The sequence below is a fragment of the Manis pentadactyla genome, chromosome 1, assembly GCF_030020395.1.
Source record: "Manis pentadactyla isolate mManPen7 chromosome 1, mManPen7.hap1, whole genome shotgun sequence".
Lineage (NCBI taxonomy): Eukaryota > Metazoa > Chordata > Mammalia > Pholidota > Manidae > Manis > Manis pentadactyla.
Genome location: NC_080019.1, coordinates 82863998 through 82878225, shown reverse-complemented (window position 1 = coordinate 82878225; position 14228 = coordinate 82863998). Strand labels below are relative to the sequence as shown.

At 40.1% G+C, this 14228-nt stretch overlaps 1 long non-coding RNA gene across 1 annotated transcript; it reads right to left on the bottom strand.

The window, feature by feature from the left end:
• Nucleotides 1-4900: 4900 nt before the first annotated feature.
• LOC130679018 (uncharacterized) lies at nt 4901-13357 on the bottom strand. The gene is made up of 4 exons (XR_008992058.1): nt 13290-13357; nt 12433-12550; nt 7218-7342; nt 4901-5447 (listed from the first exon to the last, which is right to left on the bottom strand). It is a non-coding gene; the product is annotated as an uncharacterized LOC130679018 (long non-coding RNA).
• Nucleotides 13358-14228: the final 871 nt, after the last annotated feature.

Genomic DNA, 14228 nt, shown 5'->3' with positions numbered 1-14228 from the left:
ATTTGCCTGATTTACCACTCTCACTTTGGCTTCAGTGGGAATGTAGTTTGCAGAGTGCTAGTGGACAGTTTTAATATTTGCCAACACAAAATGTGAAAAATAAGTTATTTTTATTTACTGTTTCTTTTACTATTAATAATATTGAAACAAAGTTTCATAGCTTTTCTGGTCATTTATATTGTGTGATTTTTCTGTTTAGGTCCTTTAACCTTAAAAATTTTTTAAATTAGTTTTAAGCCCTCTTTATCAATAGACATTGTCCCATTATCTATAATATTTTCATATTTTTAAACACTTTTCTAGAATCACTGTTTATCTTAGTGGGTTTCTCATTTTTAATGGGTGTAGATCTGCCAGCTGTTTTCTTATGGTTTTAGGCATTGGTGCCATGTTAAGAAAGGCCTTCCTCATCTAGGGGTATACAAATATTCCATATTTTTCCTAGTATTCTTCTGTGTATTGACAAAAGTTCTAGAGACCAAGATATCTCTGAAATAAAAGGGTTTATTGCATTTAAAGCATTTGTAGATGCTTCCCAGATAAAGGACTGAGCCCTGGGGCAGGAAATTTCTGTTTCACAACAGCAAGGCCAGTTCACAGAAATAAACTGTCCAACAGATGCAAGAAACAGGACATTTATAAAGGGTCTCAAGGAAAGAAAGTTCTTTTAAATTCACATTGGCTACAGATAGGGAAGGAGGGCTAACACAAAGTGGGAAAGTCAGGGAATGGGTAGTTAATCCATAGAGAAGGCTCATGGATTGGTTGTTGATGATGGTCAAGCACTGTTCATGCACAAGAGGGATGCAGTGGATCTGGGGACCTTCTAGATAATTATTGAAATGACTTCATCCAGGAATGTGGAGTTTCTCGTTAGCTGTGGCCCATGGCTATTAAGTGATGACCTTCCCTTGTCTCTTCACCCCCATTCTCCAGCCCTTATGTCACTTAATTTTAGGGCACCTCAGAAATTTTCCTTATCAGTGTTTTTAAACATTTATTCTTTAATGTAATTGACATTTATTTTCATGCATGATATGAAGTAGCGATTTAGCTTTATATGTCTTCTTTGTGTGTGCTTTAGGTTATTTATTTATTTATTTATTTTGGTATCGTTAATATACAATCACATGAGCAACACTGTGGTTACTAGATTCCCCCTATTATCAAGTCCCCACACATACCCCATTACAGTCACTGTCCATCAGGGTAGTAAGATGCTATAGAGTCACTACTTGTCTTCTCTGTGCTATACTGCCTTCCCTGTGTGCCCCCACCCCCTACATTATGTGTGCTAATCATAATGCCCCTTATTCCCCTTCTCCCCCCATTCCCACCCACCCTCCCAGTACCTTTCCCTTTGGCAACTGTTAGTCTGTTCTTGGGGTCTGTGAGTCTGCTGCTGTTTTGTTCCTTGAGTTTTTACTTTGTTCTTATGCTCCACAGATGAGTGAAATCATTTGGTACTTGTCTTTCTCTGCCTGGCTTATTTCACTGAGCATAATACCCTCTAGCTCCATCCATGTTGTTGCAAATGGTAGGATTTGTCTTCTTTTTATTGCTGAATAATATTCCATTGTGTATATGTACCACATCTTGTTTATTCATTCATCTACTGATGGATACTTAGGTTGCTTCTATTTCTTGGCTATTGTAAATGGTGCTGCGATAAACATAGGGTGCATATGTCTTTTTCAAACTGGGCTCCTGCATTCTTAGGGTAAATTCCTAGGAGTGAAATTTCCAGGTCAAATGGTATTTCTATTTTTAGTTTTTTGAGGAACCTCCATACTGCTTTCCGCAATGGTTGAACTAGCTTACATTCCCACCAGCAGTGTAGGAGGGCTCCCCTTTCTCTGCACCCTTGCCAGCTTTTGTTGTTCCTAGTCTTTTCTATGTTGGCCATCCTTACTGGTGTGAGGTGATATCTCATTGTGGTTTTAATTTGCATTTCCCTAATAATTAGTGATGTGGAGAATCTTGCTTTATATGTCTTTAAGTGAAGTATAAAATAAAATACAATTTGACAATGGAAAGAATGTATAACAATCTGTGACTACATCAACTTTCCAAGGGCTATGTTACTCTCTTCTCTCATTAATTATAAGAGAACATTGCTACAGATTTGGAAGGAGGTTTATTTTTCTCTGATTAAAGTGGTAATACTTGTTCATTGTAGGAAATTGGGAACCACTGACACATTTAAAACCTAAAGTCAAATGGGGAAATTACATTTGCCTTCACTCTAGCCTACTCTCAGGCCTGGCTCTGCCCCATGCCTGTGTATTACACACACACTATAGTTTTTCCTGACCCCAACCTCTCTTCTCCCCTGTTACCTGGTGAATTGCTAACCACAGGGGCTCCTGACTACCTCAATTTAAATTCCTGAGAATGTAAGGAATTTTAGTTAACAAAAGAATCATGAAGTTACAGGGGACCTTGATGAATGCTTTTCCTCTCATCCTTTGGCCTTGCATAAGAATGCAGCAATAACATTTCAGAAAAATTCTATTCCAGAGAATTACACCACCTCCCTCCAGAACCATTCACTTGCTAAATCTGGAAACAGAACTTCCTTATAAACACTCATCCCAAACCTCTTTGATGAAATTTAAGCTCATCCTTTCTTGTCCCTTTCTCAGATCTAAGAGGCAGCAGCAGTATATTCCTGCATACACTTCAAACTTTGGCCGTTTTTAGGGAGTCAGAGGCACAGTCTGCTCCTCTCTCCTGGGCAGCAGTGGTGTCCCTGGATTGACAAGGATTTTTTGGTTTTTAAGTTTGTCTCTCTTTTTCCATTGAGATTGAGTTGTTTGGTTTAGCATTTACCAAGGCAGACTGAATCAGAATACCTAAATTATATTTTTGGGTGACCTAAGGCAGGTTAGCCACTTTTTCTGGGCTTTAGTTTTTTTCTCAGCAAAAAGAAAAGCATAATTTCATGAAGAGCCTCTGCCCAATAGGACTGCTTTGGGATCCAAGTATAAAGAAAAAGTATAAGGTTCTTATACAGCACTTTGCCCTTCGGATTCTTTCTATTATTTTTTGCAGTTCTTTTTTGTGGATAAAATGAGAGTTGCTGTGACCAGGATTCTCACCTGGCTGTGGTTGACTAGCTCACTGCACACCTGTGGGCACTACATGGCTGTTGACTCTATAAAAAGAGCTCCGCCCAGTGCTCTGGGCACAACATGGTGGCAGGGCTGCAAGGCTGGAGGAGAGCAGAACAGAGGCTGGAGTGGTGGCAGCACCGAGGACAGAGGCCCAGAGGATGGCTGTGCAGACAGAGGGGCCCAGAGGCAGAGACTGGCTTGCTGCATGGACTCGCTCTTAGTAACGGGATTCTAATGATTGACCTGCCACCATGGAAATAAAGTTGGGTATAACCCTTTCACCTGAAGAACATTCTACTGTCATTTCTTTGGTAACACTGAATCCATAGTGAACTTATCCAGGGATGAAACCCATTGGCAAGACAATTGGCATAGTTGGCAGGATTCACTGGTGACCGAGGGAAAAGAACAGATTGCCCTCATGGAAGGAATGTTTCAGCAGTCTGCACCTATGGACAGGGAGATATTCCAGTGTCCCCTGTGGACATGTACTGTGAAGGGGTGGAGAACTGGGGTCCACCCCAAGAAAAAGCTGACTGAAATGGCATCACTAGGAAGTGCTGTGGCCTGAGAGGAAGCAGCACGAGAAGGAGCAGCAGCCTGAGAAGGAGAAGTGTGGGAGTGCAGGGGGCCAGGTGCCACGGGGCAGGTGAAGGAAGAGCCCCGAGAGGGAGCGGCATGAGAAGCAGCAGCATGCAGGCTGCCAGGTGGGGCAAGAGAAGGATGGGGTGGAGCTGTCAGCCCCAGAAATGGAGGAGCGGAAGTTTGACAAGCAGGTGGGGGTGGAGGCCCTGCCAGCGCTGGAGGCATCGCCCCTCCTAGTTGAGACCCCACCTGGTTGAAAGCTGGTAGAAAGCCAGAAGGACTCGGCAACTGTGGGTTCTTTCAGGGGAGGTGCAGCCCCCTCCTCAGGTTGTCAAGCATTCTATGCTCTGCTTCTGTCCTCAGGCTCAAGCACAAAAGGAAATACAGTCTGCTTTTTGAAGGGAGAATTTGAAGGGCTCCGTGAAGATCACGAGGACCCAGATGTGGGTTGGTTTGAAAAGGCAGGAACAGACAGAAAGAAATTGTACTGGACCTGTGGCAATTGAGACCGGAGCAGTGGTTCTGGCTGCTGAGGATGAAGCAGAAGGCAGAGATAAAGCAACAAGATCAGCCTGTGTGTCTGCAAGACTTTCTGGAGGGGCTGAAGAAGGTGAGTATTGTAAAGCGCACCCATGGTCCCTTTGGTTAACTCCTTTGAGTAGAACTGGTTTGAATACAGCCAGGATACAATGGATCTCCTCAGGTTTGGGGGTTATTATAATTTGTTCTAAATTTTTGTTATTTGTATATTGTCATAGCCTCTGTTGTTATTATGGAATTTGGTTACAATGCTCCAGCTTTCTCACACAGGGACCATTGCAGAGGATTGAGGGCACATAGACTGAGAGGAGAGAATCCTGGAGGGGTGGAGTGTGGATAAAATGAAAGGTCCGGTGGCCAGGATTCTCACCTGGCCCTGGTCAGCTAGCTCACTACACACGTGTGGGCAATACGTTGCTATTGACTCTATATAAAGAGCTCCACCCAGTGCTCTGGGTGACATGGTGGCATAGCTGCAAGGCTGCAGGAGAGCAGAGCAGAGGCTGGAGTGGTGGTAGCGCTGAGGACAGAGACTGGGATGGCTGTGTGTGCAGGGAGGCCCAGAGGACAGCTGTGCAGGCAGAGAGGCCCAGAGGCAGAGACTGCTTGCTGCATAGACTCGCTCCAAATAATGGGATTCTAATGATTGACCTGCCACTATAGAAATAAAGTTGGGTATAACCCTTTCACCCCAAGAACGTTCTACTGTCATTTCTTTGGTCACATTGAATCCATAGTTAATTTGCTTGGGGCTGAAACCCACTGGCAAGACACCTCCATGGTATCAAGTAAAGCATCTGAGGGACTCACATGAGTATATTTGCATATATTTCACATTTACTTTTGTATGATGCATAATCTCAGAGATGGTTAAGAATTTGTTAATATTAATCCAGGTGTTTCATTTCTCCCAGTTCTATCCATTTTTATTCACCATCCCCCACTGTGAACCGTAATGAGGAATATTATAAAATTTTCAATTGAAAAATTTAAGAAGACTTACCTTTCAAAAGGAAGAATATTCTTGCATATTTTTCTTTTCTATGTCCCTTTCAGATCCCATCAATCTTCAGTCATAGTAGTATTTCTTTTATGCACTTTGATCACCTGTGAAGATGTGGCTTATTTTTTGTCTCCCCAAAGAAGGGCCCTTTGTCTCTGTCTGCTCCACTGATGCTTTAATCTGGGATTTTCCAAGAGCTGAAACTGAAAAACATTATTGATTTGTGAGTTTGCTGCTTGAATGACTGTAAATTGTGACAAATTAACTCTTCTTTGGTGTCCACACCTGTGAACATGTTATTTAGAGCAAAAGAGAAGTCCTGAACGAGTACTACTGTATTTCATCACATACAAGATGCCACTGTTTGTAGGAAGGACCACTATTTTATGTATTATGAAATGAAAGAGAATGCTGCCAATTAAACTATGACACAGTGTCTCAGCTGAAGTCCTTGTTCAATAAATGGTTACACAAATCTCTCATTACTTTGACAAGTCTTTCATTTATTCTGAGAGATTTGTCAAGATCCCCAAATTCACTGAGGTGCATTTCTTGGCAGTGATATACCTGTGCTTCTCAAACTTGACTGAATCACCTGGAGTGTTATTAAAATGCACATTCTGGTTCAGTAGGTCTGGGGTGGGGCAGAAATACTATATTTCTAATAAGCTCCCAGATGTTGCTGCTGGTTACACCAACTATGGAGTAGCATGGTGACAGGCAATCTTTACATGGATCTCCTTCACAAAATGCAACACCTCTTCATGTACTTGTGGATATTTTCCTTTCTTAAGTCTCCTAAAGCACTTGCTTAGGGCTTTGCAAGAAAATATAGAGCTGCAATAATTCCTCCAATGACAAATATTTGCTTTATAAATGTCAAACTTGAGACCTGCACCTTTGCAACTAGGACTTTCTTTGTATACAATAATTTTTTATTTCAATACTGAATTGTAGTGTGAATATTTTGAAGACATTTTAAAGGGCAATAAAGCTTAACATCCAGTAGAACAATGCACACAACTCAATAGGAGTGAAAACAATATGGACAGCCATGACCAAGTTTATGAATGCACAATGACAACTACATCACAGTGGCCACCTGTACAGCAGTGAACACAAGATGCCATTAGATTGTATAACTCATTCTGATTTCTCTGCATAATAAACTATGAAAGAAGTAGAATATATGAAAAATATAATGACAGCATATTAAAAATATAAGAATCCTAGGAGTGCAAAGAAAGACATTGGAAATGAAACTATATAAAGTACCTAGCACTTATTTGTTCATTCATGATACATTTATTGAGAATTTTCTATAGGATAAGGCACTGTGCTTTGTGTAAATTGCAGTGAACAAGCAGATCCATAGTTCTGCCCTCATGTAGCTTACAGTTAAGCTGGGAGACTGACATTAAAGAACTACAATCAATCCTCAGAAATATAGTCAATCCTATGGATTCTATATTTGCATATTAGGCCATGTACTAGTCTGCTAGGGTCATGTGAATAAAATAAAGGTTTCTGTGGCCAGGATTCTTACCTGGCCCTGGTTGGCTAGCTCAATACGCATGTGTGGGCAATACATTGTTATTGACTCTATGTAAAGAGCCCTGCCCAGTGCTTTGGGCGATGTGGTGGCACAGCTGCAAGGCTGCAGGAGAGCAGAGACTGGTGGTGGCAGTGCCGAGGGCAGAGACTGAGACAGCTGCGGGGCAGAGAGGCCCAGAGGCAGAGACCGGTTTGCTGCATGCAGACTAGCTCTGAGTGGATGAGATTTTAGTTACTGACCTGCTACCATGGAAATAAAGTTGGGTATAACCCTTTCACTCCAAGAACGTTCTACTGTCATTTCTTTGGTCACATTGAATCCATAGTGAACTTGCCCAGGGCTGAAACCCATTGGCAAGAAAAGCCATAACAAAATACCACAGACTGTGTGGCTTAAACATAGCAATTTATTTTCTCACAGTTCTGGAGGCTAGAAGTCCCAGTTCAAAGTGCTGGACATTTCAGTTTCTGGCAAAACTTCTCTTTCCTGCTTACAGATGACTGATTTCTCACTGTGTCCTCACACGACCTTTTCTCTGTGCACCTGTAAAGAGAAAGAGAGAGAGCTCTGGTGTCTCTTCCTTTCTTATAAAGACCCCAGTCCTATTGGGTTGGGGCCTCATCCTATGACCTTATTTAACCGTAATTACCTCCTAAACACACTATCTCCAAATACAGTCACATTGAGGGTTTAGATGTCAACATGTGAATTTGGGGAGGTCTCAGTTCAGTCCATAACAATCTGTTTGCTGAAATTTATGTGTAACCCCAAAATCAATACTTGCAGTGTTTTCATGGACATTCATAGACCTACACAGAGCATCAAAAAATTTGTGCTGCCTGATGCTTGCCTTCCCAGTTGAAGTCAACAGAATGACTGTTCTGCCTTCTTGCTTCAGCTTTCATACTGTCATCAATTTTGTGCCACTTTTTTTTTTCATTCTTGGGCTTTTTGTGGATAATTTTGCTGCTTAAAATCGAGTACAAGCACAGTGCAGAAGTGCTCTCTAGTGTCCTAAGTGCAAGGCTGTGATGTGCCTTGTGGAGAAAAATGTGTGTGTTATATAAGCTTTATTCAGGCATGAGTTGTCCATGGGTTCAATGTTAATGAATCAACAATATTTATTAAATAAAATGTCTTCAAAGAAAACACACATAAAGCAATGTTATATATTGATCAGTTGATGAAAATGTGCCAGAGGCTTGCAGGAACCCCACTCTGTATTTTCCCCAGAAGCAGTGATTCAGTATTCGCTAATTCAGAATTCATGGCAACTTACAGACTCTAACTACCAGGAATAACAAGAATCAATTGCAATTATACAATTAACTACTAAATTGTAATTGCAATATGAAAGAATATTACAAGTTTCTATGAGAAAGTTCTATAGATCCTTATAAAAGTATGCAGGCCTATGTTTAATATAGTATTCATTTAACCTATTTATATAGTGAAAAAAAATACTGTATATCAGACAAAAAAGAATGAAGGGATGAGGGGAGAAATTGGCATTGGATTTTCATTATGGAATTTGTGTTCACTGCATTCAAAATGTGATGGTCTTAAGGATGCCCACTCTCCCCACTTTTATTCAACATAGCATTGGAGGTCCTAGCCATGGCAATCAGACAACACAAAGAGATAAAAGGCATCCAAATTGGTAAGGAAGAAGTTAAACTGTCACTATTTGCAGATGATATGATATTATACATCTAAAGAAGTCACCAAAAAATCTACTAGAACTAATAACTGAATACAGCTGAGTTGCAGGATAAAATTAATACACAGAAATCTGTTGCATTCCTACATACTAATGATGAACTAGCAGAAAGAGAAATCAGGGAAATAACTACATTTACAATTGGATCAAAAAGAATAAAATACCTAGGAATAAATATAACCAAGGAGGTGAAAGACCTATACTCTGAAAACTACAAGACACTCATGAGAGAAATTAAAGAAAACACCAATAAATGGAAATTTATCCTGTGGTCATGCATAGGAAGAATTAATGTTGTCAAAATGGCCAACCTGCCCAAAGCAATCCCTATCAAAATATCAATAGCATTCTTCAATGAACTAGAACGAATAGTTCTAAAATTCATATACAACCACAAAAGACCCCAAATAGCCAAAGCAATCCTGAGAAAGAAGAACAAAGCTGGGGGGATTATGCCCCTGACTTCAAGCTCTGTTACAAAGCCACAGTCATCAAAACAATTTGGTATTGGCACAAGAACAGACCCATAGATCAATGGAGTAGAATAGAGAGCGCACATGTATGGCCAATTAATATATGATAAAAGAGCCATGAATATATAATGGGGAAAAGACAGTCTCTTCAATAACTGGTGCTAGGGAAACTGGAGAGCTACATGCAAGAGAATGAAACTGAACTGACTACTGTCTAACTTCATACACAAAAGTAAACTCAAAATGGATCAAAGACCTAAATATAAGACATGAAATCATAAGAGCTCTTAGAAGAAAACATAGGCAAAAATCTCTTAAACATAAGTATGAGCCATTTTTCCTGGGCACATCTCCTCAGGCAAGGGAAACAAAAAATGAACAAGTGGGACTATATTAAACTGAAAAGCTTCTGTACAGCAAAGGACACCATCAGTAGAACCAAAAGGCATCCTTCAGTATGGGAGAATATATTTGTAGATGACTCACCTGATAAGGGGTTAACATCCAAAATATATAAAGAACTCATGTACCTCAACACCAAAAAAACAAATAACCTGATTAAAAATGGGTGGAGGACCTGAACAGACATTTCTCCAAAAAAGAAATTCAGATGGCCAACAGGCACATGAAAAGATGCTACACATTATTAATCATCAGGGAAATGCAAATCAAAGCCACAGTGAGATACCACCTCACACCAGTCATAATGGCCACCATCCAAAAGACAAGAAATAACAAGTGTTGATGAGGATGTGGAGAAATGGGAACCCTCCTATACTGTTGGGAATGTCAATTGGTGCAGCCACTGTGGAAAGCCGTATGGAGGTTCCTCCAAAAACTTAAAATAGAAACAGTATTTTAAAATATTTAAAATATTTTAAAAGTATTTAAAACAGTAAAATAGAAACAATACAACCCAGTAATTTCACTTCTAGGAATTTACCCAAAGAAAACAAAATCCCTGATCTGAAAAGACATATGCACCCCTATGTTTATTGCTGCATTATTTACAATAGCCAATATATGGAAGCAACCTAAGTACCTATCAACAGATGAATGCATAAAGAAGATGTGGTACATATACACAATGCTATTCAGCCCTAAAAAGGAAAGAAATCCTGCTATTTGCAACAACATGAATAGATCTAGAGGGTATTGGATTCAGTGAAATAAACCAGGTGGAGAAAGACAAATACAATACGATTTCACTTATTTGTGGAATATAAAAACAAGGCAAAACAGAATGAACAAAATAGCAGTAGACTTATAGACACTGAGAAGTGACTGGTGGTTACCATGGGGAAAGGTTTGGGTGGGTGAGTGGGGAAGGTGAGGGGGTTAAAGGGGCACAAAAATTCTTAAAAATCATATAAGTAGGTCATGGGGGTGGTGGTACAGCATGGATAATATTGTCAGTGATTCTGTAATGTCTTCCTATGTTGACAGATAGTAACTGCAGTAGAAGGAGTTAGGATTTAATAATATGGGAAACTGTTGAACCACTGTATTGTATACTTGAAACTACTATAAGGTTGTATACAATTTTAAAAATATGATGGCCCGATAATATTTCTTTGTTCATTCCTTTGTGTTTTTAACAAAATAAGGGTCATATAATAGTAGGACTGTCAATGCTGTGTGCTTTTCAGGTATGAATTTTGAATCTACATCAAAAGCTATAACTGCATCCAAAGTCACACCTTATACATGGTTTGGGAGAATATCAGGTTCTGGTAGAAAGTAATCCCAGAATTAAATTAGAAAATTTTCACACCTTCTTCATTCTTGGTTCCTAAAGAAGGAAATTAATTTTGGAAAGAAAGGCATAGACAAGTCTTTCTTAATTTTCATAATCATTACTTTTTTCCAGTTTAAAAACATTTTCTAACTAAGAATTTATATCTTATTATCTTAAGAGAGGAATTATTTTTTCCAGTCCCCTTAATGTCTCGTGTTCTAATATCCAACCACCAGGTGGAGACCAAACAAAACTGATAAAAGTATTCCCTCAGTCTTCTGCTCTACACTGAATTTGAGCAATTCCTTAATCTGAATCAGAGGCACAGATAATTTTTTCCTCTTGTGAGTGAGACAGTGATCTCTTAGGAAATAAAACCTTACACATCAAAGACCACATGCAAATTCAAGACAACACAATTTTTCAGAGAGAAAATTCATGTGTTCAAATTAATGAATTTTGAAATAAAATTGGGAAACGTGCAATGTGCAATTTAAATAAGTCTATTTTCAGGCAACTGTTAGAGGATGAGTGAGATGAAGTAGAGAAAAACAGCAGCAAAAAAAAAAAAAAAAAAAAGAGGAAACAAGCAAGCAGACACAGACAGGCCTACGCAGAGCGAAACACCGAGTGGTTGAAGGCTGAGCTGGAACAGGAGCATGAGCTGAGTCTCTGGTTGTCTGTGCTGAAGCCAGAACCTTTTTGATCCTTCTTCTTGTCCCCAGGCATGGAGGGTGTCCAGCTCAGCAATGCCACAGAGCTCTTGCAAAGGCGGATTAACCTCTGAGCATCCCCTTTCTGAACTGGGAATTGGGTCTGCCTTTATTTGCAAACTTCAAAGTTTAATTTTAAAATGAAGATTTCTTTTTCTATCAAACCTGAAAGATTTTTCCACTCCATGTAAATAAATCACTTGAATTTTTTTAAGTTCCCTTTTTGTAACTTAGAAGTGTGGTCTTTTGGGGGAGGGGGAGATATTTAATACAAGCAGTCAGGTAGCCTAATGTCTACTTTTGTCTTTAAGAGTTTCTCATTCCATCATATTTGGAAGTTACAATAATTTAAGTGGCCATATAACTGTTCTGAACCTTATTGTCAATCAAACCTATTTTCTATGCGTGTTTGTGAGAGTCATAGTGGGTCACATGCATGTTGCCTAATGAGAGCCTTGGGAAGATGTTCTGTGATAGGAACAAAGACAAAATTTCCCTTCTGGGAACACAAGGTAACAGCAGACCCAGCTTCCTGCCTCTTAAGGGATCCAAAAGTTTCAGTCACTACAGCTCACCACAAAGAGGGGGAAATGGCCCGGTGTCTGTAGCTTACTTCTCCTTATTTACCAGGAACTTGAATGCAATGAAATGAGGAGCCAGCTCCCAGGTACAGGCAGAGCTTCTCCATAAGGGTCTCACTGTTCAGATGAAATATCTAGCCCACTGTCTGGCACAGTTGTTACTGTAACTAGTAAGTAATGGGGATTTTGGAACCAGCCTCATTGTTTTAGAAAAGGCTGTCTCATGGGTATTGTGAATCACCATCCTTTATCATATATGAAGCTTTTGTTAAATTACATCATATGACAGTTGGTAGCCTTTTGACAAACGTGCAATGGTGTTCACATTTCTTCCTGTATCACCTAAGATTAAAAAAAAATAGAGCAGAAAAGGAAGCTAACAGTCTTCTTTAACAAGTATCTACTTACTTCTTTAAGAGCTTTAAAACAACCCAAGTCACCTCACTGGATGCCAGCTGTGTGACGCTGGGCTGCTCGTTCCATGTGCCTGGGTGTCTGATCTAGATGTGGAGGTGGAGCCACACCCCTCGAGCCTGTACAAAGATGAAGAAATGTTAGAAACTTTATTTACCTTTTCTCCATCTGGAGTTTGAGGAAAAAATATTAAGCTTTACTAATATTTGATATCTGGATCAAGAGAGAACAAGTGTATAATTTATAAATGTACAAACATGGGGAGTACATGTTAAAAATGTTTTACTCTTAATGGCATATGATCAAAAAAGTGTGGAGATTACTGATCTACATCTTTTGAAGACTCAACTAGATTTAGTGTTTTTTCAAATTGCTGGTTGCAAGCTACTGTTGGGTCGTACAATCAATTTGGTGAAATTTTAAAGAATGAATAAAATAAAATATAAAATAGTGCATTGCTCATAGTAAGAATTAAGTATTGTTCTGTGCAATTTTTCAGATAAACACATGTGAGTACTGGGTTCCAATGTAAAATGTGTGTCCTGTGGTGGCTTACCGTTTAAAAAAATTGAAAGCAACTGGACTGGAGCAGTGGTTCTCAAAGTGGACCAGTAGCAGCATTTTATGGGAACTTATTAAAAGGAAAACCCTGCCATCCCATGCCAGACTTACTGTATCAGAAAGTGAGGGTGGAGCCTGGCCATTGAGATTTAACAAAATGTTGCAGGTGATTCTGAAGAATGCTAAAATTTAGAGCCACTGGCTTGGAAGAACTCAGGACTCAGCCAGTTGCAAAAGTTTAAGACTCTGTTAGATACTTGTTCAACTAAGGCAGTGTTTCTCTGACTTACCTGATCAGAAGAATGAGCTGGCTGACTTGAAAGTACCTCAGAGACCCTGAACAAGCAGGCCTGCCGTGGGGCCTTGGGATCTCCTTCTGAACCAATGGCTCTGGTGATTCTTGTGACCAGTAAGCTCTGGGAGACACTGTGAAAAAATGTGGAGATGAGAGAGAGTCTGTGGAATATAACTGTGTTACAGAACAGAAACTGTGTCATGTCAAACGCAGGGAAATAAGCAATTCAAACCAGAACCTAAAAAGCTAAGAATTGTGGAAACATTCCTGTCTTGCCAATGGGTTTCAGCCCCGGGCAAGTTCACTATGGATTCAATGTGACCAAAGAAATGATAGTAGAACATTCTTGGAGTGAAAGGGTTATACTCAACTTTATTCCCATGGTGGCAGGTCAATCACTAGAATCCCGTCCACTCAGAGTGAGTCTGCATGCAGCAAGCCGGTCTCTGCCTCTGGGCCTCTCTATCTGCACTGCCACCACTCCAGCCTCTGCTCTGCTCTCCTGCAGCCTTGCAGCCATGCCACTGTGTTGCCCAGAGCACTGGGCAGGGCTCTTTATATAGAGTTAATAATGACACATTGCCCACATGTGTGTAGTGAGCTAGCCAACCAGGGCCAGGTGAGAATCCTGGCCAAAGGACCCTTCATTTTATCCACAATTCCTAAACTGAATGGAATGACCCTTTTCTCATTTTGAATAAGCTGAGGCTGAGATTCTTTTCTGAAAAGTTTGCTTTGGAGTTTGCACAGCACTTCAGCCCTAGCACAGAAGTGCATGCTCAAAAGTGCTCACTGAATGAACCTCATATGCCTAATGTAGTCCGTAGGCAAGGGGCCCCAGTTCCTGGACTCAGAGAGTTTGGGCAGGTGTGGGAGATGTTCTCAAATTCCTTCATGGATGAACCAGGCAAATTTCAAATACATTTGTGAGCTA